A 27,758-nucleotide genomic window follows, 5' to 3' on the forward strand; every position below is an offset into this window, starting at 1 on the left:
AATTTCCTTTTACCCTCTCTTCCACCCCCCAGTGGTAAACAGTCAATTTAGTATCGTACATACATATTTTTGATAAACATGTTTACAATTCAGCTATTTTTGGTATGAGGAATTAGGATTAAGGGAAAGAGATACATATGAGATAAGTTTAATAAAGTATTCGTCAGATTCTGAAGGGTGTTTTTGCTGTGTATTTTGTTTTATTTTGTTTTGTTTTTTTTTATTTTTTTTATTTTTTTTTATTTTGTTTTTCTCTGGATGGGGATGACATTGTCCACAGCTAGTCTAACACAGTTGTCCTAGCTCTCTGTCCTGCTGAGATGAATTGCTTCTATCAAGGATGTTCATCTCACAATGTTGTTGGCAATGTGTACACTGTTCTCTTGGTTCTGCTCCTTTCACTCAGCATCAGATCCCATAAGTCATTCCATGCTTCTCTAGATTCTGAACATTTATGGTTTCTTATAGAACAATAGTATTCCTTAGAATTCATGTACTATAACTTCTTTAGTCATTCCCCAATTGTTGGGCATCCCCTCAATTTCTAATTTTTTGCTAAATTCCAAATTTTCTTGAACATAAATTATTTTACTAGAAAATGATCTGTTCTAACCAGGGAATACCTTCTTTCATGATGTTTCTAGAAGGCAAAGAAATGAGGAGATAATATAGACAAATATTCCCCTTCAGTTCCTAAGTTTTCCCTTCCATACAAAGTGTAGGGTCAGACAGGAGTCTCCTTATTAATCTGGAATGAAGAACTTCAGGGTATTTCAAAGTTATTAATTCCACTAGACTACACTTTGATGTTCCCATAATATTACATGGGTTAGAAAATTTCCATTTAATCTTGTTGATCTGGAGAGCTTTCAAGTGAAAATATGAGCAACTTAACCCCTCAGTTATCCCATTGGACCAATGTTTCCTCCATGAAAATTTCCCTAAATTGTGAGTTTGATAATAGCAGGACATGATAACTGCTTAAGAATTTAGATTAGATTTGTTCCATTTGGAACCAAAAGAAAAAATTTAAAAATATAGTTAGATTGATTTGGATCTTAAACTATACCACTACTGGGTCTATACCCTGAAGAGATGATAAGAAAAGGTAAAAATATCACTTGTACAAAAATATTCATAGCAACCCTGTTTGTGGTGGCAAAGAATTGGAAATCAAGTAAATGTCCTTCATTTGGGGAATGGCTTAACAAACTGTGGTATATGTATGTCATGGAATGCTTTTGTTATATTAGAAACCAGGAGGGATGGGAATTCAGGGAAGCCTAGAGGGATTTGCATGAACTGATGCTGACTGAGATGAGCAGAACCAGAAAAACACTGTACACCCTAACAGCAACATGGGGGTGATGATCAACCTTGATGGACCTGCTCATTCCATCAGTGCAACAATCAGAGACAATTTGGAGCTCTCTGCAATGGAGAATACCATCTGTATCCAGGAGTTTGAACAAAGACCTTTAATTTAGGAAAAAAACTGACATCTTATTGTCTGATCTTGTTATCTCTTATACTTTATGTTTCTTTCTTAAGGATATGATTTCTCTCTCATTACATTCAATTTGAATCAGTGTATACCATGGAAACAATGTAAAGACTGGCAAATTGCCTTCTGTGGGATGTGGGGGAAGGGAAGTACGATTATAAGAAAAATTGTAAAACTCAAAATAAATAAAATCTTTAAGTTAGAAAAAACTATAGAAATCTTCCTAATAAATGAAGTTTTCAGGGAAGCTAGGTGCAGTAAATAGAGAATTGGCCCTGGAGTCAGGAGGACCTGAGTTCAAATCTAGTCTCAGACACTTAATCATTGCCTAATAATTGTGTGACCTTGGGCAAATCATTTAACACCATTGCCTTAAATAATTTTTTTTAAAAAAAGAAATAAAACTTTCAAAATGAAATTCCTCAGATGTAAAAGAGTTCATAGGATCATAAATTTAGAGCTAGAAGAATCCTGAAGATCATCAAATATGATTTTACCAATTTTATAGATGAAGGAAATGAATTTCAGAGAGGGGCAAGGAGTAGTAAGTCAGAATCATAGCTCTAGAGATAGAAGTGAATTTACAAATTGTGCAATTCAAATTATTTTACAGGTAAGGAAACTGACACACATAGAAGTTAAGTGATTTGTCCAAGGTCACATTGCTGGTAAATATTTGGTACAAAATATAAATTCAGGTTTTTCTGACTTTACCCATATATGTCCCCTTCACTTAAAGGTCTTAAAGTGGAGACTGTGTGATCATTTTTGATAATAAATGTAGGAGGGAATTCCTATTCAGGTATGGATTAGAATGAATGATTTTTCTGGATCTTGTGAAATGTGAGCTTTTATGATTCTGAGTGTCAGTCTTCAGCTAAGACACACTGAGATACTGCCATGGAGGACACAGCAGCACTGGGTATATACTTTTAGCTCAAATTGACATTTAAGGATTTACCATTTCCAGGGTTGGCCTTTTAGTAGTTTCTTAGATTTAAGAAATCCTTCAACAAAGCTTTTTGATAGGTCCTTGTGGGCTTTCAATATAGGGTATTAAATATCATAGCCAAAAATAGTTGGGGCAGTAGAAACCAGTGCGATCAGCATTTCCTACCTTATTCCTTATTGTCTTTCTTTGTGCCAGATGTTGAATTGAGTCAGCAAAGACCATTTCTCATTTTTGAGTAACTGCACATGTTAGCCAAGTCCAGAATTTTATATTCAGTAAATTTCATATATGTGATCAGTGATTTTGGAGTTCATTGCTTCAGTTAAACTCAACAAGAATTTATTGGGTAGTTCAAATTTTATTATTCAGATACTGTTCAATTTATGGATTATAAATTTAGATCTATACACTAGTCATTTAGGAACTTCATCTGGAGTATAGCTTGCAAAATATAAAAAATTTAAAGAACAATCTAGAGAACAATAGTTTGTATTTTTTTCACTTGTTGAGAAAAAGAAACATCACAGATGTTTTCCCAGGGGTTTTTTATAAAGTACTTAATCATCTGGTTACTATGGAGTATTACGGTTTTTTATATTGCTATCTGACAAGAAAATTAGCACACAATAAGGTAGGAGTCTGAGATGGTGGTCACATGACAAAAATGGGCAGAGTATTGTGCCAGAAAGCTTTGCTTTCTCATCTTGATTCTAACACAGTGTGACCTTGAGCAATTGACTTTACATTTCCCATCTCACTTTTGTTGGCTATAAAATGAAGGAATGGAATTAGATATTTCTGTGAGTTCTTCCAGCTCTAATATTTGGTATTTCTGTGAGGCAAAGAGCTGGGCATTTCAAAGTGTAGAATTTGTAGTAATTAGACTGTGAAAGGCAATCACCTGCCATTTCTGAGTGAAGGCTAAATAAAAGAGCAATGGATTTCTGTATTTATTATTTATAAATTGTAGGAATTTTTAAAATTATCTTAGAAGACCATGGAATAAACAATGATGGAACTTTTTATTTCTTCCTTCTCTAGTTTATTGATGATATTTGGAGGCATGATAGTTACCTAGATTGTCAGTTTGGAAGACAATGGGGATGTACAAATACAATAAAAAGCGAACTAACTTTCTAGGATGAAATCAGAAATTGAATCCCTTCCTCTGTCCATACAACCTATGTGTACATGGGTAAGTCAAATTTCCAGTATTCAATTTCCTCATCTAAAAATAGAAGGAATTAAATATCCTATGAAATTCCTTCTAACTCAAAATTTATGAATTTGGGAATTCTTGAGTCTATGGTACTTCATAAGATGATCCTATTCTTAGAGTTAGCAATTCACATATACTAATGCAACTAAAATTATGTACTGCCAAAGAAAGTAGGAACAAGTTTCATTATAGTTTCAGCAAGACTTTATTTTGGTATAATAAATATTTATTAAAAACCTACTATGTTCATGGGTCTGATCAAAACACTAAAGATGTAAAGATAGAATTAAAAAAAATGATCCCTTCCTTTGGGTTTACATTGCATTAAGATGAGATTATTTTTCAATGAAGCCAGGATTCTCTTCATAGATGGCAACATAGCAAGAACATGAAGAAGTAAATACAAACACTAACCTTTTCAAATATTTAGAATGTTAAATCTTAGTTAACTCTTCATGTAAAAGACCTTTAAACTCTGTGATCAATTCAAATTTTCTGACTTTGTGATTAGATAATTTTTTTTAAATAAGAGAGTTCTAATTTAATAAACACTTTCCAATTACTTTTCATTATGAATGGAAACTAGCTAGGAGGACTCACTTTAGAACAATATGTTCTATCAAGAAAAATTTTTTAAAAATGAAAGAATGTCACATATGTCATGCATTTTGGCCAGGATTTGTATCTAAAAGAGCATATATTACACCATAAGGAAATAGATGACAGTTGACAGGTCAGAGTGCCATTGATGCAGTTAGTCACTACATGCCTCAGTTTGTTGTCTACCCTAAACCTCTATTTGCTAGCTGCAAGACACTCCACAGATTCTGGTGGGGGGGAGGATTAAAATGTGTTAAAATATAATCTAAATACAGAAAGAAAATAGAATTCAATCAGTTTTTACTTTGTTGTTGCTCAATAGTTTCAGTCATGTCTGATTCTTCATGACCCCATTTAGAATTTTCTTGGCAAAATACTAGAATAGTTTGCTATTGCCTTCTGCAAGGCATTTTACAGATGAAGAAATTGAGGAAAATATGTTAAGTGATTTGCCTGATGTCTGAGACACAGCTAATGAGTTTCTAGGGCTAGATTTGAACTTAGGAAGAGGAATCTTCCTGTTTCCCAGATGAATGCGTCATCCATTCTTTCACCTACCTGCCTTAGTTCCTACTATTGTACAAGCAAACAAGGTATTGGGGAATAACAAATAGAAATAAAAATGTACCTGTCCTTAAGGAACTTAAATTGTATTGAATTCTTTTCTTGGCACCATCAGTACAATTCCAATTATCATGTGCCAGAGTTGTTTTTTTTTAATTTAATTTTCTTTTATTTTTCAATAAATAAACAATTTCCCTCCCTCCCACACACATTTTAAGAAAAATAGGAAAAAAAGTCATTGCAACACATATGAATGGTCAAGCAAACTTGCTCCTCTTTCATTTACCTCTAAATATAGATACCTTATTCTGTTTCTTGAGTGTATCATTTCTCTGTCAAAAGTTGGGTATCATAGATCATCATTGGTACTCTGGAATTTGGGTTAATCATTATGTTAATAAGAATTCTTAAGTGATCGAAGTTATTTCACTCTGCAATATTGCTGTTGTATAAATTATTTTCTTCTGTTCAGCTTGCTTCATTTTACCAATTCACACAAATCTTTTTAGGTTTTTCTGAATTCTTCCCTCTTATTTCTAAGAATACATTGTTATTTCATTACATTCATATGCCAGATTTTATTTGATCATTCCCCAATTGATGGACATTCCCTTAGTTCCCAGGTCTTTTTCCTATAAATAGGTGCTATAAATATTTTATTACATTCACATCCTTTGCTCCAACCCCAAAGCAATCAAAGAAATAAGCAAAGGACTCATATGATGAAGTTACTTTAAAAACTATTTCTACCCTTTCCTCTTGCTTAAGTCTAATTTGATATAACAGTATTGCCACACATGTATGAGACAGTATGGAAAAAGCTATAGCTTTCCTATAGGAATTAGAGAGTCATTAACCTAATGATCAAGAAGTTTATACTCTAATATGGAGATACTTAAATAAGTTATAAATTAGAGCATATATATATGTACATACACACACACATACACACCCCCATATATATATATATATTTACATAAGAGGTCCTGATAGTAAGAGATTCAAGAGATCAGGCCTAAGAGAAGGAACTTCTGACTGAGAATAGTGGAAGAAGTTTTCATAGAAGATATGGTATGCAACTTAGCATTTATAAGAACCTTTAATATATGTATGTTATCTGAACTAGGCTATGAAGATAGGGTTGGAGTTGTTGTCTTCATCCCTGAAAAGGATTAAAATGACCTCTTGAGATAGGTGATATATTTCATCATTTGATCTGTGGAATGTTGGTTGATTATTACATCAGTCAGATTTCCTAATTCTTCTAAAGTTGTTTGCTGTTACCAAATTCTTGTCTTTGTATAAACTGTCCTAATTTTGTTCACTATAAATCAATTCACACAGATCATCTAAGGTTTTTCTGAAACTCTCTATTAGGGACTGTTGTGTGTGGGAATACTGTAAATCTTCATCACCTGGTGCCCTTGAGCACCACCAAAACATTGTTTTACTAAGTGCCACAGGAGTGGGAGTAGATTAGAGACTGGGAAGGATAGTTAAGCACTTGTATTTTGGCAAATAAATGGAGACCTTGGTGTACAAAGGGAGAACTTATCTTTGTTGTCTCCTGCCCCTCCTATGCTTGCCTGGGGAAGGATAAGTGAGTCTAGAAAGGGACTCAAAACCTCTCCTTTACCATTTCCTGTAGCACAATAGCATTCAGTTACATTTATAGACCACAACTCGTTTATTCATTTTCTTTCCTTGATACTTCAAGTAGAAATATAAATCAAAACCTTTGGATATATGACTAATCTTACCTTTAAAATATCTTTTTCTCTAGTTCCTTCTTTTAACTTCTCAACTTTCCCTACTATTTTCCTAATGAATAACATCTACTTCTATTCTGAACTCTGTATGTGGATGAATTTGTGTTCTTTATTCCTTTGAACAATTCATGTGACTCAAGTTGAAGTATCAGCTGCTACATATTCCTCTTTGTTTATATAAATTTCTACTTCTACTCTTTGATTATTCAATTCACTTCTTTTCTCTCTACTCCCTCCCCTCCTAGTGTATTTCTCTTTCTCTCTTTTTTATTCTTCTTCTAAGATCACTAATGCATAACAGAACTGCTCCTTAACCTTGTTTAATTAGACTCTATGAAGTCTGATGATAGTAGAGTTTTTAGAAAATTATTTCCCCATACTTGAATATTAGCAGTTTATCCTTGTTTAGTTCTTTATCATTGTTCATTTATATTTATCTTTTAATATTTTCTTCACTCATGTTTTATTCATAGAGAAGTGTGAACTAGTGCTAATAAACATTTGTTAAATAAGTGATTAAAATGGATTGAGTAGCCAGAAACAAAAATTAGTCATGAATGGCTTAATATCAACTTGGAAAAGAGGTTTTTAACTAGAGTCACTTAAGGATCTACATTGGTCCTCTGCTATGTAATATCTGGATAAAGGCATAGATAACATTCTTCTTGAATTTATTGCAGAGATAAAGCTGGGAGAGATAGTTATACTAAATATTGGAGCATCCATAAATTATCTTCTAGGTATAGAACATTGAAATTAATCTTAAAGATTAATTTAATAGGTATAAATGCATTATTTTCTTAAACTTAATGAAACAAATTAACTTCAAAATTGTAGGACTGAGTAGACATGATTAATTGAGATTTAGCCTGAAGGGTACTTGTTGTTTAGTCATTTAGCCATATCTAATTTTGGTTTTCTTGGAAATGATACTGAAATGGTTTGTCATTTCTTTCTCCAGTGGATTAATGAGAAAGAAGCTAAGTGACTTGCCCAAGGTTATACAGATAGTGCTTGACTGAGGCTGAATTTGAACTCAAGTCTTCCTTACACCAGGCCCAGAACTCTATTCACTCCATCTACCTGCCTCTCTTATTGATTTTTTGTTGTTCAGTTGTTTCAGTTATGTCTGTCTGTTTATGATCTCATTTAGAGTTTTCATGATAATGATATTGGAGTGGCTTGCAATTTCCTTCTCTAGCTTATTGTACAGATGAGGTAACTGAGGCAAACAGTTTAAGGGACTTGTCCATGATCACTTAGCTAGTAAGTGATTTCTAGTCAGATTTGAACTATTTAAAAATATGAATAGTTAATTAAAAACAACTTTATAAGTGTGGAACACCCTTTCTCTTTCTCTCTTTTTATTGTTCCCAAGCTTACACCTTTATTCACAAGATGGTCAGAAGGAGGACTGCTCCACAGGTTCTAGGAAGTAATCCCATATGTGGATATTCCTGTTTCTATAATTCATGAGTACCCATCAGGTTCCTTCTGTTTAATGGTCATCCAGTAGATTCCAGTAGCTTTTATCAAAGAATTTTACTCAAATGTCAATTGAAGTTTTGTATTCAAGTTCTAGGCACCATAGTACAAGATGGACTTTGATAAACTTGAAAATAGCCAGAGAAAAGCAAGCAGGGTATTGAAGGATTTTAAGTTCTTTGCCATATAGAGATTGGGAAAGGAATTAGAGATGTTTATCTTGAAGAAGAGAAGCAGCCAGAAAAGCACAGCTTCTGACTGCAAATATTTGAAGGACTGTCAGGTTAGACTTGTTTAGTCAATGAGGAAAAGGTGCAAATTGTAAAGAAACAAATATAGTCCTGATGTCCTCAAAGAGTTATTTGAAAGTAGAAATAGGATAGTTCCTGATATTTAGAGCTTTCTACCTTTGTGATAGTAAATTTCGTCATCCTTCATCTCAGCTTTTTATCCAGTCCTCTGCTGTTGAATGGATATGACTTCAGATAAACAGATCTGGGAAACATCTTAATTTATAAAGTCCAAAGCCACCTACTGTATCCTGGGTCTTTACTACTAATGTTGACTTTTGTCTCACCACTGGACTCCCATGACTCTGGAGGAGAGAGTGAAGTTAATAACTTTTCATAGTTCTGCTTTATTCATATCTACTTCATAGGCCAGTGAAGTCACTATCTTCATGAGGTCATTGGTCCACTTGCAGAAAGAAGGAGGAGCAACAAATAACAGTGGAACTGTCCAAAAGTAAGGAACTGTCCAAAAGAACTAGGATGATCCTAGTTCCCTTCTCATCAAAAAGTTTTAAACTAAAGCTAAAAGATTACTTGTAAGGTATTTTGAAGTGGGGAGTTTTTCTTTTTTTTTAATTTCCCCTAGGCATGGTTGCTGAGGCTCTTTCCAATTTTGAAATTCTGTGTTTCTGGAATTTTGTCTTATCCAATGCTTCACATATGCATACACCCCCCCCCCCACATACACACACACACACACACACATACACAGCAAAGAATAGTTCTCTATACACATTAGTGTATTCATGAATTTTTGGTTGAAAGAGGAGGAATGAATATTAGGACACGTGTTAGGACTCCAGTCCAAGCTATTGGAGTTTGGAATGTTCTGAGCCATTGACAACTTTGGGATTTGAGGGAACCAGTAAAGTTGACTAGAAGTCATAGGGCAGCTGTTTCAGAGAAAGAGACAGATTTAATTTAATTATATGGTAGATGTTTTCTTGAAAGGTTTTCTTGGAAGCTGTCAAAAGAATTTTCAGGAAGAATTCTGTAGACACCTCAATGCTCATGAGATGATAAAATACAATGATTGTTTCTTTAGAATAGACCAATCTAAGAAGAGTGGAAGCCCTCTTCTTGTTTTATTTCCTTTATTCTCCTGGGTAGCAATGGTTGATACTTGCATGGGAAGGGGATTAGATTGCTTCTCAAGAACATGCGCTTTTAGTGATACCAGTTATCAAAGGTCAGAGACACACAATAGGTTTTTATTGAATTTTTGTTGATGAACTCACTGTTCTGATGAAAGCAAGTCTCAGAGAAGATACCCAAATGTTATATATATTTTATTTATATATTATAAGATCAAACTTTCTGTTCAGTTCTCTTCCTTTATCAGAAAAAAAAATTGAACTTCCTTTATTTCATTGAAAATCCACCTTTTTAAGAGTAGATAGATGGTGCAGAGGATATTGAACTGGCCACGGAGTTAGGAGTTAGCCTCAGACTCCTAATACTTACCTAGCCATATGATCCTCGACAAGTCATTCAACCACCATTGCCTTGTAAAAACCACAAAAAATCCATCTTTTTCTCTGAAAAAATATGCTAAATATTGAAGGGTAGTTGATTCTTGGTTAGAATACAATTCTTTGTTCTCTGAAAAATCATATTCTGGGGCCCCAAATCTTTTAATGGTGAAACTGATAAATCCTGTGTAATCCTGACTGTGATTTCTTTGTATTTAAATTGCTTTGTTTTATCTGCTTGAAGTATTTTTTCCTTTAATTGAGAATTCATAAATTTGGGTATGATATTCTTTAAGGTTTTTATTCTAGGATCTCTTTTAAGAGGTATCAATGAATTTCTTCAAGGACTATTTTGTTTCCTTGTTCTGTGATATTAGGACAGTTTTCTTTTTTTTATAATATATATATTTTAGTTACATATACAATTCATTAATCTCTTCTTTCTCTATTTTATTCATATAGGCATTTAGTAATTTAAAGTTTCCCCTCAAAACTTCCTTTACTGCATCCCATAAATTTTGGTATGATATCTCATTATAATCATTTTCTTGTATATAATTATTTATTATTTCTATTACTTGCTGTTGATCCACCCATTTTTAAAGATAATTTCCAATTAGTTCTTGGTTTATCTTTCCCTGACCCTTTATTACATGAAATTTTTATTGCATCATTGCCTCAGAAATGTATGTTTATTATTTCTGCCTTTCTGCATTTGATTTTAAGATTTTTGTGCCCCAGCATGTGGTCAATTTTGGTGAAGGTGCCATGTGCTGCTGAGAAAAAGGTATATTCTTTTATATCCTGATTATTTTCTCCAGTGGTCTATCATATCTAAGTTTTCTAAGTTTTCATTCACCTTCTTAACTTCCTTCTTGTTTATTTTGTTGTTAGGTTTATCTAGTTCTGTAAGAGGGAGATTGAGGTCTCCCATTATTAGTTTTGCTATCTATTTCTCCTTGTAATTCATTCAGCTTTTCCTCTAGGAATCTGGATGCTATACCACTAAGTTCATACAATTTTAGTAATGATATAGCTCCATTACTAATAGTGCCATTTAAGATGATGTAGTTTCCTTCCTTATCCCTTTTAATGAAATTGATTTTTGTTTTTACTTTATCTGAGATTAGAATTGCTACCCCAGATTTTTTTACTTCTGCTGAGTCATAATCTATTTTTCTCCAACCTTTTACCTTTACCCTGTGTGTATCTCTTTGCTTCAAATGTGTTTCTTGTAAACAACATATTGTAGGATTCTGGTTTTTAATCCATTTTGCTATGTGTTTCTGTTTTATGGGGCAGTTTATTCCATTCACATTTACAAGTAAGATTACTAATTCTGTATATCCATTCATGTTTTTTTTCTTCATTTATATTTATCTCTTTTTTCTCTTATTCCACCTCACCAAAATTTTACTACCTTTCTCCTTTGACTTTTCTTTTAGAAATTTAATTTTCAGTTTATTTCCACTGATACCTACCCTTCCCCTTTTCTCACTCACTTCTTCCCTAATCTTTCCCATTCCCAGCCCCCCCTTCCCTGTAGATTAAGTTAGATGTTTTTAAATCCAAGTAGGAATGTATTTTATTTCCTCACTAGGCTAAATCCATTGAATACAATTTACTCAGCATTCACATTCTCCCTTATTTTCCTCTTAAATTATAAATCTTTGTGCCTCTTCCCTTGGAGTGCTAATATCATTAATCAGGTATCATCAATCACAGTTTGATTATTTTATTGCTTGCTAAGCTATTGTTATCAAGATATCATCACAGATTGGTTACCTGATTGCTTGATAAACAGCAAATTGCATCAAATTATTATTATAATCATTTTTTACCTTACCCCTTTTTCAAGTATCTTTCAAGCACACATAATCCTCTTCATGATTCAAAGCATCATCCAAAGCCATATTATTTTTTTCAACTATTTGTGTCCCTCTCCCAAACCTATTTTCTTTCACACTTTACCCCACCCCATACTTAACACCTTGTTAAGTGAGCCATGGTCTATTGTTTCTCCTCCTTTACTCCCCACTCAGGGTACTTAAACTCTTGTTAAGTGAAGAAGTGGACACTGATCTAATTAACTGTAAGAATCTTGAAGATGTCTGAGTACTGGGAGGCTCTGGAGGTCTCACTTTGTAGACAGAGACACTGTCTCAGGTCTTCACTGTTTATGATGCCCTCCTTTAACAAGGTGCTTAGCACCTAGTGATTAAAGTGATTCTAAGTATGGCACACTTAAGTTAAAGTTAACACCACTGCTTATTTTTTTTTTTCTTTCTGGACTTTTTGTCTCAAACATAGTGATGTGATCTTGGACCTCTTCAATTGAGAAGCAAGACCCAATTAAACCCATATCCTTTGGGCTCATTCTCTTCAAATGTATTCTACCCTCTAATTTTCCTTAGAAAAGTAAAGTTCTTTAGAATTCTTTAGAAGTATAATTAGAATTAGAATTCTTTAGAATTGTTATATCTTCCCTTTTAGGGACCAACATTTGTTTAAAACAATTTATTTTTCAGTCCCCTTTTTCATTTACCTTTTTCGTGTAAATCCTCAGTCATGTATATGGTGATTGAATTCTCTTCAGTCCTGGTCTTCCTATCAGGAAATGCTGGATGTCCTCTATTTCATTGAACATCCATCTTTTCCCCTGACAGTATATGCTAAATTTTTCAGTGTAGGACATTCTGGGTTATAATCCCAGGTCCTTTGCTTTCTGAAATATGCTATTACAGGTCTTCTGATCCTTCAGTGTTGAAGATGATAGGTCCTGTGTTAGTTTGATTGTGTTCCCTTTGAATTTGAATTAGTTTTTTTCTGGTTGCAATAGTGTCTCTTTTATTTGAGGTTTCTGGAATTTGGTTATTACAGTCCTTGGAGTTTTTGTCCTAGGGTCTCTTTCTGGAGGGATTCTGTGGAATCTATCAATTTTTATATTTTTATCTTGATCTAGTAGGTTGGGCTAGTTTTCCCTTATAATTCCCTATATGATGTTTTCCAGGTTCTTTTGCTGGTCCAGGCTTTCTAGTAGCCCAGTGATTCATAGATTTTCTCTCCTGTATCTGTTTTCCAGGTTATTCATTTTCCCTAGAAAGTACTTTACATTTTGTTCAATTTTTTCAGCCTTTTTTTTTGTTTGATGGAATCTTGTGGACTCATTAGTTTCTAAATGTTCAATTCCAATTTTTAGGATTTTATTTTCTTCAATTATCTTTTGTCTCCTTTTCCACTTGGTTATTTTTACTTTTAATGGAGTTAATTTCTTTGCTCAACATGTCACAATTTTCCTGCAATGACTTTCATTTTTTTCCATTTGTCTTCTTCCTATCTTCTTTGATTTTTTAAGTTCTTTTTTTAAGCTCTGATGAGCTTTTGTATTTGACTCCAATTTATAGACTGTTTTGATACTTCTCCTCTGAGTGATTTTTGCTGCTTTTTTTCTTCAGACATAATGTCATCTTTATCTGTGAAGTATTTTTCGTAGTGAGGTCTCGTTTAGTTTTTTGTTCATTTTTGTTGTAGTAGTTTTGCTCCTGGGGATCTATATGGAATATAGATCCAAGTTTTTATTTTTCTGGGGCTGGCATCTGATCTCTGGCTTGTCATTGAGTTTGTTTTCTCCTTTATGTCCAGGTTATGACTTAACAGAGGATTGTTCCCAATGCAGTCCTGTCTTTTATTCCATTGATCTCAGGGTTCAGACTTTGTTTAGGGTTGTGATCCTCCCTGCTGGCTGATTCTGTTATTATTAAGCTGTCAGGACCTGGATTGCACTGTGGCTAAAAGCCTCCTGCTGGCTTTCCTGCTCTCCCACCTCCTGAACTTTACTGCCCTTTTCTCCCAAAGAGAAAGACCTTCATTGAACATCCTCCACAATGTCTGCAGTTGAAAACTTTTTTGAATTTTCTCTTTTTCTTGGTGGGATCTGTAATGTGAATGTCAGAGTAGAGGTTTCATTTATCTTTGGTTGGGAAAGCTCCAGGATCAGGTTAGCTTCGTGCCCCAATCTTAGCTCTGACCCAGAGGTCCATGAGCCAGGTAATTTCCAATGGAAATCTACCTTCTGGGCCTTCCTGTCTCAAGGAAGGTACATGATGTCCAATTTTAACATGTCATTTCCTGCCCACCAGTGTCCAGGCCAAAGTTAAGTCAAGGTAGAAATGGAAGGTAAGATAAAACAGGGTCAAGGGGAGACAGATACAATCAACAGTGTCCAAGGGAGGCAGAATCTTGAGAGTGGGAACCTCCATCCAGTTAATAGATTTTGCTTCTGCTACATTCATAATTCTTTACATCTTTTCTTTGCATCAAATCTCATTTCAGAAAAAGAAATTGAAGAAAACATCAACAAACTCTCTAAGAAATAGTCTCCAGGTCCAGATGTATTTACAAGACAATTCTATCAAACACTTAAGGAAGAATTAATTCTTATTCTACATGAACCACTTAAAAAACTAGGAGTTCTGCCAAACTCTTTTTATGGTATGAACATGGTGCTGATGGCTAAACCAGGTAGAACCAAAACAGACAAAGAAAATTATAGACAAATCTACCTAATAAATATTGATACAAAATCTTATATAAAATTTTAGCAATGAGACTACAGCAAATTATTACTAGCACAGAACACGGTGATCAGGTAGGATTTATACTAGTTGACAGGGATGGTTCAATATTACGAAAATATTCAACATAATTGTATATGTCAATAGCAAAACAGAAATAAAATGATTATCTCAATAGATGCTGAAGAAGCCTTTGATAAATTACAACATCCATTCCTATTACAAACATTAGAAAGTTTCGAAATAAGTGGAGTTATTCTTAAAATAATAAATAGTACCTATCTAAAACCATCAACAAATATGTAATGGGAATAACCTCAGAGAATTTCCAATAAAATCATGGGTGAAACAAGGATGCCCATTATAACCATTATTTCAATATAGTATTGGAAATGCTAACTGTAGCAGTAAGAGAAGAAAAAAAAATTGAAGGAATCAGAATTGGCAATGAGGAAGCAAAGCTTTCACAGTTTGCAGATGATATGATGGTATACCTAGAGAACCTGAGAAAACCATCTAAAAGTACTTTGGAACAATTAACAAATTCATCAATGTAACAGGATATAAAATAAAGTCACATAAATCATCAACATTTCTATATATGAACAACAACAAGAGCAAGAGATAGAAAGGGAAATTCCACTTAAATTAACTGCAGACAATATTAAATACTTGGTAATCTACCTCCCAAGACAAACCCAGAAACTGTGTAAACATAATTATAAGCCACTTCTCACCAAAATAAAATCAGATTTAAATATTTGGAATAAATATCAAATGCTCGTGATTAGATTGAGCTAATGCAATAAAAATGGCAATTCAAACCAAGTTAAATTACTTATTTAGTGCCATACTAAACTACCAAAAACTATTTTACCAAGCTATAAAAAATACAAACAAAATTCATTTGGAGCAACAAAAAGGCAAGAATAGCAAAGGCACCGATGGAAAAAAATGTAAATAAGGGGGCATAGCTCTACCAGATCTAAGACTATACTATAAAGTGATAGTCTTCAAAATTGCCTGGTACTGGTTAAGAAATAGAGTAATGAATCAGTGAATTAGGATAGGTGCAAAATTAAGTGTAGTAAATGACTATAGTAATCTACTTTTTGACAAATCTGCAGACATCAGTTTCTGGGATAAGACCTCACTATTTGACAAAAATTGGTGGTAAAACAGGAAAATAGTATGGCATAAACTAGGCATAGACCCACATCTCACACTCTATATAATTGGGTACAAGATATAGGCAAAAAAGGTGACATCAAAGATAAAATAATAGACTAAGAAATATTCTATCTTCTCTATGAAAGTGAAAAATTTATGACCAAACAAGAATTAGAATATAGTATAAACTGCAGAATGAATGATTTGACTATATTAAATTAAAAAGGGTTTGCACTAATAAAGTCAAATACTGCCAAAATTAGAAGGAAAGCAGAAACCTGGGAAGCAGTCTTCACACCTAGTTCTGATAAAGATCTAATTTCTAAAATATATATAGAATTGTGTCAGATTTATAAGGTCACAAGTCCTTATCCAATTGATAAATGTCAAAGAATATGAATATACAGTTTTCAAATGAAGAACTTAAAATTATATATAATCATATGAAAAATGCTTCAAATTATTATTGAATAGATAAATGCAAATTAAAAGAACAATGAGCATTCACCTCACATCTATCAGGTTGGCAAAGATGAAAAAAAGGGAAAATGACCACTGTTAGAGAGGTTGTGGGAGGAATGGCACATTGATGCATTGCTAGTAGAGTTGGGAATGGATCCAACCATTCTGCAGAGCAATATGGAACTACGCTCAAAAGGGAATAAAATTGTTCATACCCTTTGACCCAGCAATTCTAATTCCATGTCTATATCCAGGAAAAATTGAAAACATGGGAAAAGTCCTACATGTTCCAAAATATTCATAGCAGCTCTTTCTGTAGTGGCAAAGAATTGGAAATTGTGGAGATGCCCAACATTTGAAAAATAACTAAATAGGTTATAGAGCAGTATTGTTCTGTAAGAAATTATGAACTTGGACTGCCAGGTGGCACAGAGGATTGAGCACCAGGCCTGGAGTCAAGAGGAATTGAGGGAAATTGAGGGAATGCCTATCAATTGGGGAATGGCTAAACAAGTTATGGTACATGAATACTATGGAATATTATTGTTCTCTAAGAAACCATAAATGGTCAGGCTCTAGAGAAGCATAGAATGAGTTACAGGATCTGATGCTGCACAAAGGGAGTAGAACCAAGAGAACAATGTGCACATTAACCACAACATTGTGAGATGATCAAACCTGAGGAAAGCAGCTCCTCTCAGCAATTCAGAGAACTAGGACAACTGTACTAGATTGGCTATAGATAATGTTATCACCATCCAGAGGAAGAAAAACAAAACAAAATAAAGTTAAAAAAAACAACCAACCCTTCACAATCTGATGAATACTTTATGAAAATTATCTTATATATCTCTTTCCTTTAATCCAAGTTCCTCATACTGAACTTAATCCTAATTCCTTATTTGAAAATGACTAATCTGTAAACATTCACCACTGAGGGCATGAGGGTGAGAAGGGAGTGTGGAAGGAAATTTTGTAACTTAAAAATATACACATGAATATGGATAAAAATATTTTCTTAAAAAAGAAACATTTAGAAAGAAGGTATGGTCGTAGATTCATTATGAAAATGATGATAAAGGAATATACTTAGAGGGTGTGGGTATAAATGGATCACGAAGTGATTTTTCTTAAGAGCTGTATTTCTCTGTGGACAGAGGGAGGGAATATACTTAGAGTGTCTGGACATTTATTCATATATATATATGTACATATGTATATGTATATTTATAAATGAGGTGATTTTGATTTACTTAATACTTTAACTACAAATAAGGCAATATTTAGAATGGGAGGGTTTAAATGGATCGTGAAATAATTTTGCTTTACAAGATATTTTAGTTCTTGATAATTGTATTTCTTTTTTGTAAGTTTAAATTTATTTTTTATTAAAGATATTATTTGAGTTTTGCATTTTTCCCCCAATCTTGCTTCCCTCCCCCCCTCGCCCCCACAGAATGCACTCTGTCAGTCTTTACTTTGATTCCATGTTGTACCTTGATCCAAATTGGGTCTGATGAAAGAGAAATCATATCCTTAAAGAGAAGTCTAAGAGGTAACAAGATCAGACAATAAGCTATCTGTTTTTTTTTTCTAAATTAAAGGGAATAGTCCGTGTACTTTGTTCAAACTCCACAGCTCCTTATCTGGATACAGATGGTACTCTCCTTTGCAGACAGCCTAAAATTGTTCCCTAAAATTGTTGCACTGATGGAATGAGCAAGTCCTTCGAGATTGAACATCACTCCCATGTTGATGTTAGGGTGTACAGTGTTTTTCCGGTTCTGCTCATCTCACTCAGCATCAGTTCATGCAAATCCCTCCAGGATTCCCTGAAATCCCGTCCCTCCTGGTTTCTAATAGAACAATAATGTTCCATGACATACATATACCACAGTTTGCTAAGCCATTCCCCAATTGAAGGACATTTACTGGATTTCCAATTCTTTGCCACCACAAACAGGGCTGCTATAAATATTTTTGTACAAGTAATGTTTTTACCCTTTTTCCTCATCTCTTCAGGGTATAGACCCAGTAATGGCATTGCTGGGTCAAAGGGTATGTATAATTTTGTTGAGCTTTGCGCATAGATCCAAATAGCTCTCCAGAAGGGTTGGATGAGTTCACAGCTCCACCAACTGTGTAATAGTGTTCCCAGATTTCCCACATCCTTCCAACAATGATTATTCTCCTTCCTGGTCATACAGGCCAATCTGAGAGGTGTGAGGTGGTACCTCAGGGAAGCTTTAATTTGCATTTCTCTAATAATTAATGATTTAGAGCATTTTTTCATATGGCTATGGATTGCTTTGATCTCCTCATCTATAAATTGCCTTTGCATATCATTTGACCATTTGTCAATTGGGGAATAGCTTTTTGTTTTAAAAATATGACTCAGTTTTCTGTATATTTTAGAAATGAGTCATTTGTCAGAATCATTAGTTGTAAAGATTGTTTCCCAATTTACTACATTTCTTTTGATCTTGGTTACATTGGTTTTATCTGTGCAAAATCTTTTTAATTTAATGTAATCGAAATCATCTAATTGGTTTTTGGTGATGTTTTCCAACTCTTCCTTAGTCATAAACTGTTTCCCTTTTCACAGATCTGACAGGTAGACTAGTCCTTGATCTTCTAATTTGCTTATAGTATTGTTTTTTATGTCTATGTCCTGTAACCCTTTGGATCTTATCTTGGTAAAGGGTGTGAGGTGTTGGTCTAATCTAAGTTTCTTCCACATTAACTTCCAATTTTCCAATTTTTATCAAAGAGGGAGTTTTTATCCCAATGGACAGACTCTTTGGGTTTATCAAACAGCAGATTACTATAATCATCTCATGCTTTTACACCTAGTCTATTCCACTGCTCCACCACTCTATTTCTTAGCCAATACCAAACTGTTGTGATGACTGATGCTTTATAATATAATTCTAGATCAGGTAGGACTAAGCCACCTTCTTTTGCACTTTTTTTCATTAAGCCTCTGGCAATTCTTGACTTTTTATTTCTCCATATGAATTTACGTACAATTTTTTCTAACTCGTTAAAGTAAATTTTTGGAATTTTGATTGGTAGGGCACTAAACAGATAGTTTAGTTTTGGTAGAATTGTCATTTTTATTATATTAGCTCTACCTATCCATGAGCAGTTGATATTTGCCCAGTTATTTAAATTTAATTTAATTTGTGTGAGAAGTGTTTTATAATTCTTTTCAAAAAGATTCTGAGTCTGTCTTGGCAAATAGACTCCCAAATATTTTATATTGTCTGAGGTTACTTTGAATGGGATGTCTCTTTCTAGCTCTTCCTGATGTTTCTTGATAGACATATATAGAAAAGTTGAGGATTTATGTAGGTTTATTTTATAACCTGCAACTTTGCTAAAATTGCTAATTGTTTCCAGTAGTTTTTTAGATGATTTCTTGGGATTCTCTAGGTAGACCATCATGTCATCTGCAAAGAGTGAGAGTTTTGTCTCTTCCTTCCCAATTCTAATTCCTTTAATTTCTTTTTCTTCTCTAATTGCTGATGATAACATTTCTAATACAATATTGAATAGTAGTGGTGATGATGGGCACCCTTGTTTCACCCCTGATCTTATTGGGAATGTCTCTAGCCACTCCCCATTGAGTATAATGCTTGTTGATGGTTTCAGATAGATACTGCTAGTTATTTTAAGGAACAGTCCATTTATTCCTGCACTCTCTAGTGTTTTTAATAGGAATGGATGCTGTATTTTGTGAAAAGCTTTTTCAGCATCTATTGATATGATCATATGATTTCTGATAGCTTTGTTGTTGAAATAATTAAATATACTAAGAGTTTTCCTAATATTGAACCAACCCTGCATTCCTGAAATAAATCATACTTGATCATAGATAATACATTATGATCCTAGTGATGACTTGTTGTAATTGTTTTGATAAGATTTTACTTAGGATTTTTGCATCTATATTCATCAGGGAGATAGGTCTATAATTTTCTTTTTCTGTTTTAACTCTTCCTGGTTTAGGTAACAGTACCATATTGGTTTCATAGAAAGAGTTAGGCAGGGTTCCATCTTTCCCTATTTTTCCAAAGAGTTTATATCAGATTGGAACCATTTGTTCCTTAAATGCTTGGTAGAATTCAATTGTGAATCCATCAGGGCCTGGATATTTTTTTTAGGGAGTTCAGTAATGACTTGTTGAATTTCTTTTTTCTGAGATAGGGTTGTTTAGGTATTTAATCTCTTCTTCATTCAACCTGGGCAACTTATATTTTTGTAAATATTCATCCATTTCATTTAGATTATCAATTTTATTGGCATTGAGTTGGGCAAAAAAATTTTTGAATTATTACTTTAATTTCCTCCTCATTGGTGGTGAGTTCACCTTTTTCAATTATGATACTAGCAATATGGTTTTCTTCTTTCTTTTTTTTTAATCAAATGGACCAGAGGTTTCTCAATTTTATTGGATTTTTCATAATACCAACTTTTGTTTTCATTTATTAATGCAGTAGTTTTTTTTTGCTTTCAATTTTATTAATTTCTTCTTTACTTTTTAGAATTTCTAATTTGGTACTTAATTGGGGATTTTTTATTTGTTCTTTCTCTATTTTTTTTAGTTGCATGTTTAGTTCATTGATTTCCTCTTTCTCCAATTTATCCATATAAGCATTTAGAGCTATAATATACCCCCTGAAAGTTGCTTTGAATGAATCCCATAGGTTTTGGTATGTTGTTTCATTATTATCATTATCTAGGATAAAATGGTTAATTCTTTCTATAATTTGTTTTTTGGTCCACTCATTTTATAAATGAGGTTATTCAGTTTCCAATTTGTGATGGGTCTATATCTCCTTGGCCCAGTATTGCATATGACTTTTATTGCATTATGATCTGAGAAAGATGTAGTCACTATTTCTGCCTTTCTGCAGTTGATCATTAGGTTTTTATGTCCTAGTACATGGTCAATTTTTGTATAAGTTCCATATACTGCAGAGAAAAAGGTATATTCCTTTCTATCCCCATTCAGTTTTCTCCATAAGTCTACCATATCTAATTTTTCTAACAATCTATTTACCTCCCTAATTTCTTTCTTGTTTGTTTTATGATTAGATTTATCTAGATCTGATAGCAGGAGGTTGAGGTCTCCTACTAGTAGAGTTTTGCTATTTACATCTTCCTGTAATTCTTTCAGCTTCTCCTCTAAGAATTTGGGTGCTGTCCCACTGGGTGGATACATATTCAATATTGAAATGACTTTATTGTCTATGGTACTTTTTAAGATGATAAAGTTTCCTTCCTTATCTTTTTAATGCTATCTATTTTTGCTGCTGCTTTGTCTGAGATAAGGATTGCTACCCCTGCTTTTTTTTTACTTCAGCTGAAGCAAAATATATTTTGCTCCAGCCTTTTACCTTTACTCTATATGTATCTCTCTGCTTCAAATGAGTTTCTTGTAAGCAGCTTATTGTAGGATTCTGGTTTTCAATCCACTCTGCCATTTGCTTATGTTTTAAGGGAGAGTTCATCCCATTCACATTCAAGGTTATGATTACTAATTCTTTATTGCCCTCCATGCTATCTTCCCTCTGTTTTTATTTTTCCCTCTTTCCCCCCTTTTATCCATATTCCCCAGTCTTTTGTTTCTGAAAACCACCCTCTTCGGTGTGTTTTCCCTCCTATATCACACCCTCCCCTTTCCCTTTTCCCTTCCCTTCCTTTTGTTATTTCCCCTTATTTCCCCCCACTACCCTTCCCTTTCTCTGTCCCCCCTTCCCTTTCCCCCTTTGAATACTTGAAAGGTTAGATGTTTTATAAGTTAAGTGAGTATGTGTAGGTTGACTTTAAGCCAAGTCGGATGAGAAGAAGATTCAGGTGTTTCTCCTCTGCTCCCTTCTTCCCCACTATTACCATAGGTTTTTTGTACCTCTTAGTGTAATGAGATTTACCATTCAATGCCCTCCATCCTCCCATCTCTTTCCTGTCTCCCTTTTTAGGGCAGTAGTGTTTTTTTTTAGATAATTCTATCTAAGTCATAGAAAATTCTAAGTGTCTGTCCCTTTTAGTTCTGTATATGCTATTGAATAGAGTCAAAATTCCTGAGAGTTATTAGAGTCTTTCTCCCAAGTGGGATTAAAACCAGTTTCATCCCATTAGATAGTAGTCTCATGGATAGGTCATGAATGTCCATCATTTTTGGCTAGGTGTATTCTCTCTGTTAGAGTTACATTTCTTAATGTTTATGACAATCTTTTTTTTGTACCCCCATGCTGGGATATAGCCAGTTTTACCTTACTGGATTGCATTTTTTTTTCTTTTACCACCCCCCCCCTTTTTTTACCTTTTCATGTGTATCTTGAACCTCCTGTTTGATGCCCAAATTTTCTGTTTAGCTTTGGTGTTTTCATCAGAAAATTTTGGAATTCTTCCATTTCACTAAATGTCCATCTTTTTCCCTGGAAGAGAAGGCTCAGCTTTGCAGGAATGTAGATTCTTGGCTGCATTCCAATCTCCCATGCTCTTCGAAATATCTCGTTCGATCCCTTAAAGTTGATGCAGCCAGGTACTGCGTGATCCTTACTGTGGCTCCTTGATATTTAAATTGTTTCTTTCTGGCTGCTTGCAGGATTTTCTCTTTTATCTGATAGTTCTGCAGTTTGGCTACAACATTCATTGGTGTTTTCATTTTAGGATCTTTTTCTGGTGGGGATCGATATACTCTTTAAATAACTACTTTGCCCTCCAATTCCATGATATCAGGGCAGTTTTCCATCACTAGATCCTGTAATAATAAGTTCAGGATTTTTTTCTCTTCAATGTTTTCAGGAAGTCCTATAATTTTCAGGTTGCCCCTCCTCGATCTATTCTCCAGGTCAGTGGTTTTGTCGATGAGTTATTTTACATTTGCTTCTATTTTTTCTGTTTTTTGCTTTTGTTTAAGTGACTCTTGCTGTCTCATGGAGTCATTAGTTTCTGTAGCCTCCATTATTTTTTTGGGGGAGGAGTTTTCATTAACTTTTTGCAACTCCTTTTATAATTGGTCAATTCTACTTTTGAAAGAGCTTTCCATTTGACCAATTGAGGTTTTGAGAGAATTAATTTCTTTTTGCATTTGCCCATTTGAAGATCTGAGAGATTTGTTTTCTTGTTGCAAGATATTAATTGTCTCCCCCAAATTTTCTAGTTGATTTTTAAACTCCTTCCTTATTTCTTCAAGGAAGTCTTTCTGTGCTAAAGACCAGATTGTATTCTCCTCAGAGGTTCCAGGTCTCTCTGAGTTAGTGTCTTTCCCTTCCAAGAATTTTTCTATGGATCCACCTTTCCACTGACCCTTCTTCATTTTGCTAAGACCTGAGTTTTGGAGGGGCTGGTTCACAGGGGCTTGGGATCGCTAAATGCTTTACTCACTGAGTGCGGTTTCTCTGGCTGGCCAGTAGGAGGTGCTGGTTGCTTTCTCTGGAGTGTCTGTGACCTTGGTTGAGGCCCTCTCCCTTTCCTTGAAGGGAGGAGTTGGAGGTATTGAATTATTTTGCCTTCAATCAATGGTGGGCTTTACCCTGGCCTGAGGTCATTCCTCAGCTGGGCTGGTTCTTCTGCTCACACACCTGGGCCTGAGGCAGAAGTAGTTTTCATTTGTTAGGGGGAGAATTCTGAGTTGTAATGGGACTCAGACCAGAGGAGCCCAGGGATGGTGTCCACAGCTCCCCTGCTCCAGAATTCTCCCCTCCCCAGCCCTCTCCCAGATCTCCAAGGGGACAGATCCAACACCAGCATCTCTGCTCCCCTGCAGACTCAAGCCGCGGTCCAGCCCCACCTCTGATCCAGCAGGTCCAGCTCTCAGGCCCTCAGACTCCTGGTTCCAATTCAGCTGCTAGTCTGGTTGATTGGGACTGTTCCTCCCTCTGCGCCCAGACTCACCCACCCGAATTCAGCCACAGCTCCTGCTGGAGACAAATCCCGAGGTAGATGTTCTTTCTCTTGGCTTTTCTTTCTGGGATTTTTTGAGTTGGATTTCTTTTAAGAGGTTTGTTTCACGTGATAGATGGGGAAGAGATCAGGAGACTTTAGAACTGTGCCTGTCTTCTCTCTGCCATCTTGGCCCAGAAGTGATGACTGCATTTTTATAGAGCCTTCTTAAATAAGAGGGTTTGGCATAAATTGATTATAATTTGTTATTTATAGTTACTGTGTAGTGGGGATGATAGTATGGAGGACAAAAGAGAGTTAGTAATCCTAACTGTAAATGTAAATGGGATGAAATCTCCCATAAAATAGAGCAGATAGTAGAGTGGAATAAAAATCAGAATCCTATAATATGTTGTTTATAAGAAACACATTTGAAACATAGATATGCACACAAGGTAAAAGTAAAAAGGTGGAGAAGAATATTATGCTTCAGTGGAAATGAGAAAAGCAGAGCTAGTAATCCTGATGTCAGACAAAGCAAAAGCAAAAAAAAAAACCAGATCTCATTAAATGTAATAAGGAAAGAAACTACATCTTCTTAAAGGCATCATAGGCAATGAAGTAATATCATTATTAAAAATATATGCACCAAGTGCTATGGAATTCAAATTACAGGGAGATATGGGCAAAATTATAATAATGGGGGACCTCAACCTCCCTCTTTTATAATTAGATATATTTGGGGGCAGCTAGGTGGCGCAGTGGATGGAGCACTGGCCCTGGAGTCAGCAGTACCTGGATTCAGGTCTGGTCTCAGACACTTGGTGATTACCTAGCTGTGTGGCCTTGGGCACATTTGCCTTGCAAAAACCTTAAAAAAATAGAATCAGATAAATCTAATCACAAAATAAGCAAGAAAGAAATTAAAAAGGCGAATACAATTTTGGAAAACATATATGGGGGCAACTAGGTGGCTCAGTGAATAGAGCACTTGCCCTGAGGTCATGGGGTTCTCATACATTTAATAATTACAAAGCTGTGTGATCTTGGGCAAGTCACTTAACTCCATTGCTTTACTCCCCCAAAAAACTAAAAACATTTTTTAAAAAATTAGATATGATATGCTAGATCTCTGGAGAACTGTATGGGGATAGAAAGGAATACACTTTTTTCTCTGCAGCGTATGGCACCCACCTAAAAATTGAACATGTCCTAGGGTATAAAAACCCCAAAATAAAATGCAAAAATAAAAAAATATTAAATGTATTCTTTTAAGATCATGATGCAATGAAAACTACATGGAATAAAAAGACATGGAAATTTTATTAAAAATTAATTTAGAACTAAATAACTCAATCTTAAATAATGATTGAATCCAACAAAAATTATAGAAATAATTAACAATCTCATCCAAGACAATGACAATGATGAGACAACATACCAAAATTTATGGATGAAGCAAACACATTTTTAAAGGGAAATTTTATATTTCTAAATTCTTATATGAATAAAATAGACAAGGAGAAAATCAATGAATTGGACATGCAACTAAAAAAGCTAGAAAAAGGACAAATTCAAAATTCTCAATAATACCAAATTATAGACTTTAAAAATCAATGAGAAATTAATGAAATTGAAAGTAAGAAAAGTATTGAACTAAAAAATGAAAATTTTAGTTTTCTGGACAAAATAGTTAATCCTTTAGTTAATTGGATTTTTTAAAAGCAAGAAGGCTAAATTACCAGTATCAAAATTGAAAAGAATGAATTTATCACTAAGGAGGAAATAAAGGTAATAATTTGGAAAGTTTTTGCCTAATTGTATGACAACAACTCTGACAATAGAAATGAAAGAAATATTTATAAAAAATAAAAACAACTTAGAATAACAGAAGAGCAAATAAAATACGTAAACAATCATGTTTTAGAAAAAGAAATTGAAGACACCATCAATAAACTACGGAAGAATAAACATTCATGGCCAGATAGATTTACAAATGAATTCTACCAAACATTACGGAACAATGAATTCCAATTCTTTATAAACTATTTAAGAGAAGGAGTTCTGCCAAATTCATTTCATGACAACAATATGGTACTGATACCTCAACCAGATAGAAGCTGCTTATCATTGCCTTGCAAAAACTAAAAAAAAAAATGATAAGCAGCATCTATCTAAGAATTGTCAGCAAGCATTATATGCAATGGAGATAAACTAGCAGCATTTCCAATAAGATCAGGGGTGAAAGCAGAATGCCCATTATCACCACTACTATTCAATAAATTATTAGAAATGTTAACTTTTGCAATAAGAGAAGAAAAAAAAATTGAAGGAATTAGAATTGGTGATGAGAAAGCAAAACTTTCACTTTTTGCCAATATATAGTGGTATACCTGGAGACATTAGAAAATCAACTAAAAATACTTGTGGCAATTAACAACTTTAATAAAGTAGCAGGATATAAAACAAAGCTACTTAATTCTTCAACTTTTCTGTTTATGACCAATAAAGCCCAAGAGCAAGAGATGGAAAGAGAAATTCCATTTAAAGTTACTGTAGGGGCGGCTAGGTGGCGTAGTGGATAAAGCACCGGCTTTGGAGTCAGGAGTACCTGGGTTCAAATCCAGTCTCAGACACTTAATAATTACCTAGCTGTGTGGCCTTGGGCAAGCCACTTAACCCCATTTGCCTTGTAAAAAAAAAACCTAAAAAAATAATAAAGTTACTATAAACAACATAAATTACTTGGGAATGTACCCCCCAAGACAACCCAAAACTACATGAACACATTTTTTTCCCTTTTTAAATATTTTATTTATTTTTCCAACTACATGCAATGGTAGCTTTCAACAATCATTTTTTTGCAAGGTTTTATGTTTTGCATTTTTCTCCCTCCCTTTCAACCTCTCTCCCCTTAATAGAAAGCAATCTAATATTGGCTGTACATGTATAACCATGGCATTTCTATTTGCATTAAAATATTCTATCAGCTCTATATGAACACAATTACAAAATGCTTTTCACAAAAATAAAATTAGATCTAAATATTTGGGGAAAAGTCAAATTCTCATGATTAGCCTAGGTTAATATAATAAAAATTCTATGAAAATTAAATTACTTATTCAGTGTGATACAAATCAAAAGACCAAAACCCTATCAAGAATATCCAGGGAATTGATAAAAAAAAATTGAAGTGGAAGGTGGCCTAGCTGTCCCAGATTTAAAACTATATTATAGGGGTGGCTAGGTGGCACAGTGGATAAAGCACCAGCCCTGGAGTCAGGAGTACCTGGGTTCAAATTTGGTCTCAGACACTTAATAATTACCTAGCTGTGTGGCCTTGGGCAAGCCACTTAAACCTGTTTGCCTTGCAAAAAAAAAAAACAAACTAAAAAAACCCTATATTATAAAGTGGCAGTCACCAAAACTGTCTGGTCTTGGTTAAGAAATAGAGAAATGGATCTAATTAGATTAGGTAAAAAAGAAACAGTACTAAATGATTACAGTAATCTTCTATTTGATGAATCCTAAGGCATTAGTTTCTGGGATGAGACCTAACTATTTGTCAAAATCTACTGGGAAAACTAAAAAATAGTATGGTAAAAACTAGGCAAACACCCACATTTTACAGCCTATTCCAAAATAAAGTCCAAATGGGTTCAATATTTAGACAAATTACCATAGACCAATTAATAGAATAAGATACCATAGACCAATTAAGAGAGTAAGAAATACTCTGTTGGATCTAGAGAGGGAAGAAGTTTATGACTTAACAAGAAATAAAGAACTTTATAAATGACAAAA

This window comes from Macrotis lagotis, chromosome 5 (genome assembly GCF_037893015.1).
Source record: "Macrotis lagotis isolate mMagLag1 chromosome 5, bilby.v1.9.chrom.fasta, whole genome shotgun sequence".
NCBI classification, from domain to species: domain Eukaryota; kingdom Metazoa; phylum Chordata; class Mammalia; order Peramelemorphia; family Peramelidae; genus Macrotis; species Macrotis lagotis.